Source organism: Hipposideros armiger, unplaced genomic scaffold, assembly GCF_001890085.2.
Source record: "Hipposideros armiger isolate ML-2016 unplaced genomic scaffold, ASM189008v1 scaffold_561, whole genome shotgun sequence".
In the NCBI taxonomy this organism is placed as follows: Eukaryota; Metazoa; Chordata; class Mammalia; order Chiroptera; family Hipposideridae; genus Hipposideros; species Hipposideros armiger.
Genome location: NW_017731911.1, coordinates 130,909 through 137,171, shown reverse-complemented (window position 1 = coordinate 137,171; position 6,263 = coordinate 130,909). Strand labels below are relative to the sequence as shown.

The following is a 6,263-nucleotide window of genomic DNA, read 5'->3' as shown; positions in this document are numbered from 1 at the left end:
AGTTCTTAACCATCGCGCCACCCGGCCGGCCCTCATTTATAAAATTTTTAAAGGATATTATTCACATAACGGTGATTATGTAAAAATATATTTATGGCTCTCGAGTAATTTTCAAATTGTGAGGGACAGGATTGGCTCTGCCAGGGGTCAGCTAACTTTTGAGATGGAATGTACCCAAAGAGCCGCATGAGGCTCCCGAGCTGCAGTTTGCTGACCCCTGGTCTGGAGTATGGCCCCACCCTAACAGCTGCATTTTAACTTAATCACCACTTTAAAGGCATTATCTCCAAATACAGTTACTGTATTTCCCCATGTGTAAGACGCTCCCATGTATAAGATGCACCTTAATTTGGGGGCCCGAAATTTGAAAAAAATGTATTACCTAAAGTTATTGAACTCAAGTTTTATTCATCATAAAATTCATACAACTCCTCATCACTTGCGGGAAATGCAAGTAAAAAAATCTACAACCACTGTATAAGACACACCCAGTTTTTAGACGCTACATTTTTTGTAAAAGGGTGTGTCTTATACATGGGGAAATACGGTACAGTTTGAGGTATGGGGTTAGGACTTTAAAATAAATTTTGAGGGGACATAATTCATCTTATATACCCATTAACATTTAAATCAGATGACAGTACAGGTATTGAATTTGGTCTAGAACAGGAACTCTGACTCTTAGGCCTTTGTGAACTGGTACAAACATGAGTTCTTGTTTCCAAAGCACATAACAATATTGTGACCATTTGAGTAAACCAGGGAGTTCTCACCTGGGAGTCTGACTTTCACCTGACCCGGTTCATTCTTTCATTTGCTCATATATTTATTTAACAAGCATTTCCTGGGTGCCTATCAGATGCTTGACACTAGGTGCAGGGCATTCCAAGGTATCTTGGCCTGTGACCTTGCAACTTGAGATGTTCGTGGCCTGTAATGGGAAACAGACACATAAATAAACAGATGCTGGGCTGGCCAAGTGGCTCAATTGGTTAAGAGTGCAAGCTCTGAGCAACAAGGGTCACCAGTTTGATTTTCACATGGGCCAGTGAGCTGCGTCCGAGCCGAGCTGCCAACAGGTAGCAGGATGGCTCAGCTGGTGAGAGCACGTGCTCCTAACAACAAGGTTGCTGGTTCGACTCCCGCATGGGATGGTGGGCTACAACCACTCGCAGCTAAGATTGAACACAGCACCATGAGCTGAGCTGCCCTGAGCTGCTGACGGGCGGCCGGATGGCAACTGGACTTGGAGCTGAGCTAGCTGCGCCCTCCACAACTAAGAGTAAAGGACAAAAACTTGGCTGTTCCCCTTCCCCAATTCCCCAATAAAATCTTTAAATACATACATACATACATACATACATACATACATACATAAATGGAATGTGTGATGGGTATAACAGGACATGTCTACATCAGTCAGTGGCAGATTCAGTGGTGGTGTTCGCTGGTCTACATGGCTGTGAATGTTGATCTGAGTTAAGGAATGTGTAATGGCACTAGTAACAATAGCTGACACTTACGGAATATTTACTATGTGGCAGGCTTGGTCTTACATGTTTACTTGTGCTATCTCAATAACGATAGGTACTCCCAGGTTGTGGAGCTTTTATGACAACTCTGGGAGGAAGTATTATTAGCCCCATTTATTGCTCTATAGACAAGGGGAGTTTGTTATGGGCTGAATGTTTGCGTCCCTGAAAAGTACACATGGTGAAGTCCTAACTCCCAATGTGATGGTATTAGATGGTGGGGCCGTTGGGAGGTATTAGGTTTAGATGAGGGTGGAGCTCTTATGATGGGATTAGTGCCCTTGTAAGAAGAGGAAGAGATATGAGAGCTCTCTTTCTCTCTGTCTCCACATGTGCACAGAGGAAAGACCTTGTTGGGCACACAGTGAGAAGGTGGCAGTTGGTAAGCCAGGAAGAGGGGCCTCACCAAAAGTTGAAACCTTGATCTTGGATTTCCCAGCCTCCAGAACTATGAGAAACAAATTTCTGTTGTTTAAGCTTCCCAAGTCTATGGCGTTTTCTTATGGCAGTCCAAACTAAGAACTGAAGGCATTTGCCCAAGATCTCATGGTCCTAAGTGATAGAGTTGGGATGTGAAGCTGTGTTGGTGTAAACCTCAATAAAAGTGAGGCATAGAGGGACGAGGAAGGAGGCAAAGACGGGTTGCAGATGCTTGTCTGCACTTAGCTCCTCTGTGCCTCAGTGTCCTCATCTGTAAAATGGTGATGACAACTATAGTATGTACTTCCTGTGGTTGCAAAGTGCTTAGAACAGCATCTGCCACATGGTGAAAGCTATGTACAGTTTTGCTGTTATCACAATGTCGATGGATTTGATGGATGCAGGGAGGGTAGGAGATTATTGCTATGATACAGGAAGTGATAATGAGGGTCAGTCACACATAGTGTCAGTGGGGATAAAAAGCTGAAGAATTTGAGAGTTTATCACCATAGAAAATAAACAGTGGTGGATGGGATATAGTGGGTGACAGAGAGAGGTCTCCAGCTAGCTTGGGTGACATAGTGACATTAACAGAAATAACTAACACAATGTGCTATGCTCTGTGCTAAATGTCTCTTCTTATGTATCCAGATCCTCACCCAGCTTAATAATTCTTCCATGACATTTATCATACCGCCTGACGTGTGTGTGTGTGTGTGTGTGTGTGTGTGTGGTGTGTGTGTGCGTATGTGTGTGTGTGTATGTGTGTAATATAATGTGTAAGTAGCTGGGGACTACAGCCTAGCCAAGTTGACACATCAGAAAAGCCATCACAAAAGGTGACTTTATGTATGTCCTACTGGTCCCAAGATTATGGTCAGAGGGGTATCAAGGCCATCAAGAATAATTTGGAGATTGCCAAGCATTTGTCTTAAAATGTTTTCGAGTCTGACCGAGAACTCTGACATTTAGAAAAACAAGAAGATATTAAAAAAAAAAGAAAGAAAAAAAGAAAAAAAGTGCCATCACAGAGATGAGGCAGTCTGGTCTTAGAGAGTGCCCAGCTCCCCATGACCTGCTCATGGCATCCAGGAATCCTTCTGGGGCCCCAGTGGCAGATATGGAAGTTGCCCGGCTGATAAGTTTGTAGGGGTGAGGGTGTCACCACTGCAGGGGTGAACTGGCCCTGTGAAGAGGGCTTCAGGGATCTAGGGAAAGTGGCAGTAGATCTCAGGTAATCTACAAAATAAGGAGGTCAGCCAAGAAAACAGACGCTGAGTGACAGCAGCAGGTGCTTCAGAGGCAGGTTAGCCCCTGGGCCTTGGATCTCCTTGGGGAGGAGGAAAAGAGAAGGAACTCTTAAAGACTTAGCATTTTTCCTAGAGGGTGCTAAATGAAGCCCAAGGAGACTACGCAGACTTAGTCACCTCTAATTGGCTTACCCACTCCTCGTCTGCTGGAATGGGCCCCCAAACACTCCCAGAGAAATAGAGAAAGCTGCATTCCCCCCTAATATGGGTCACATATTCCCCTGGACACATGCAGTGTAACAGTGTCTTCCATTTGCTTTGTCTTGCTCCTATCCCAATGTCTGTATGTCTTCTGCAAACATGAGGTCCAGTAGTCATCCCAGTCCCACTATGGTGGTGACTCGATGGGTGACTCTGTTAATTATGCTCTTTGGATTGCAAGGAACAGAGACTCACTGGGACTCCCTTAAGGGAAAGGGAGTGCTGCAGGTTGGGTTTCCAGGGAAGCAGACTTTGAGATGATTTAATATGCAGGATGGTTATTAAGGAGTGGCCTTGGATTAATGACCTCCTGTTGAAGGGGAGAAGGAAGTGAGGTTGAGCAGAGGGAGAAGTAGAGCTGTGACAGCCTCAGACCCCATGACACTCAGGGGAACTCTGGAGCTGGAGTTGTGCCAAGATGGGTTGAGACAGCCATCAGAAGGGTGAAGTGGCTCTCTGTAGCTGAGATAATACTGAAGGGCCTGACACTGTCTGCTGCCAGTGCCCCCCCCCCTCCCAGGAACTCAGTTTCTCTCCCATTCTCCCTGGTTTTCATGACTGTCTTATATATTGTCTACTTATACACTGTCTACTTCTTCTGTGGGTCTGGTCTGCTTTCTCCTGAGCACCACCTTGGTGGTCCTTCCCATGTTCTCCTATTCACATTGACCTTGGTCTAAGATTCCCAAACTGTTCCATGGAACACTGGTTGTGGGTATGTGTACATGTCCTTCAAAAGCTGTGTAATATTTACATGCAAGTTCTTTGTACTCTTTACCTTTCTTTTGTATGTGTTTAAAAAAATCTTCATGATAGAAAATGTCAGTAAATATATCTCTTTATGAAAATATAAGCTGGTAACAAGAGGAGGTAGCATAGAAAGTGGGTAAAAGTCTGAATTCTGAAGTTCGAGTGTGTGAGTTTGAATCTAGCACCTACTAGATGCATGACCTTGGATAAGTGACTTAACCTCTCTATGCTAGCTCTGCTCCCCAGAACAAGGGCAGGATGACTCCTGATAGATGGGGATACTGAGTGACTGGCATGTCCATGGCAGTTATTTTATGGAAAAATATCAAGTATGAAGCCCAAAATGTATTTTAAAAAGTTGTACATGTATGTGTACAAGGACCACCTGGAAAAACTAATTTTACTGATGCCTCATTTTTGGGAGACTGTAAAACATATTTTTCTTACATTTATCCTTAAAGATATATGTACCCCTATTTTCATTGCAGCATTATGCATGATGGCCAAGACATGGGAACAACCAAACTGTCCTTCGATAGATGATTGGATAAAGAAGATGTGGTACATATATACAATGGAGTATTACTTGGCCATAAGAAAAGATGAAATACTGCCATTTGCAACATGGATGGATCTTAAGATTATCATGCTAAGCAAAACAAGTCAGACAGAAAAAGTCAAGAACCATATGACTTCACTGATATATGGGATATAAAACTGAAAGCAACGAAGGAACAAGACAAACAAACAAAGAAACACAAACTCATAGACACAGACAACAGTTTAGTGGTTACCAGAGGGTAAAGGAGGAGTGGGGGTGGTGGTAGAAGAGGGTAAAGGTATCAAGTATATGGTGATGGAAGGAGAACTGACTCTGTGTGGTGAACACACAATGCAATGTATAGATAATGCATTATAGAAATGTATGCTTGAAACCTATATAATTTTACTAACCAATGTTACCCCAATAAATTTAATAAAAATTAAACAAAACAAAACATATTTTTCTCTGTAGATATAGATCTGTCCTTGGAGTAAGTGTGTCCATGCACACTTGGAGGGAAGCCACTGCTTGGGCTGGAATTCTGGGTCCATGAGGAAGTTCCGCAGCATCTTTAGGAAGAAGGAAAGCAGATCTCAGCTCCCTTGGTTATGATGGCTTCTGGCCTGCAGGTGGGAGGGGATCTGGGCAGAGATTCTCCCTCACTAAGGCTACTAACATTAGGCTACTAACATGAAGTCGGGCCCCTTATCATTCGCCATTCATGGGGCAAAAAGAACCTGCTATCCCGAGAAACAGCAGACCTCTTGCAGGGAATGAGAAGCGGGAACAGAGAAGCCTCTCCCTCTGTCATACAAATATCAGATGCCAGATGCCAGGGCAGCGTTACAAAGGCTGGTGGGGTCTCTAAAGGCCAGATGGGGGTCATGGCAGCCAGACAACGGAGAGATGGTGGCTGGGGGGTGTTGGCAGCATGTTGCATCTCTCGGAAAGAACTGGCCAGGCCAGCAGCTGCCAGCTCAGTCTGGCTTTTTCCCAGTCTCAGGGAAAGTGCTTGAGGCACTTGAGACTCTGTTAAGTCTGGACAAGACTAGCAAGGGTGCTTGGAAGGGCAGGGAGTTGAAGAGACTTCAGGGGGAGGCTGAGCTTAATGAGTTTTGGGAGGATCTAGAAGCTGGTGCTCCTAAGCATGGCAGAAATAAGAGGTTGGCTCTCCCTTTCCCCTACTGCTTTTGTTGCGTGAATGACCATTGAAGCACTTATGAAATTGGGGTCTTGTGGGTGTTCACTCCCCTCTCACCACTGTGGCTGCAAAGTGGAGGTCAGAGGGTGTGGTTTGGAGGCCCTTTCTGGGCGTTAATTTCCAGAAGTTTTTTGATTGTCCTCTTTCCCACATCTAATCAACCAGCAAGTGAGGTGGATTTTACTTTCTTAATGTCACTTCACTTCTCTTTGTTCCCTGACAGGGTCTCATGGCTGTAGGACTCATGGCAACTTCCTTTTCAAACACTGCAATGGAGCGACTCTAGCAAGGATTGGCGCTACACT

At 44.5% G+C, this 6,263-nt stretch overlaps 1 long non-coding RNA gene across 2 annotated transcripts in view; it reads left to right on the top strand.

Annotated features, from left to right (window-relative positions):
* Positions 1-4,739, top strand: part of LOC109371321 (uncharacterized) — a 14,621-nt gene extending 9,882 nt beyond the window's left edge. Inside the window, exon 3 of one of the 2 annotated variants that reach the window (XR_002121853.1) lies at positions 4,702-4,739. This is a non-coding gene — a long non-coding RNA (uncharacterized LOC109371321). The remainder of the gene's footprint in view (positions 1-4,701) is intronic. The other variant, XR_002121854.1, reaches the window with a different exon arrangement.
* Positions 4,740-6,263: the final 1,524 nt, after the last annotated feature.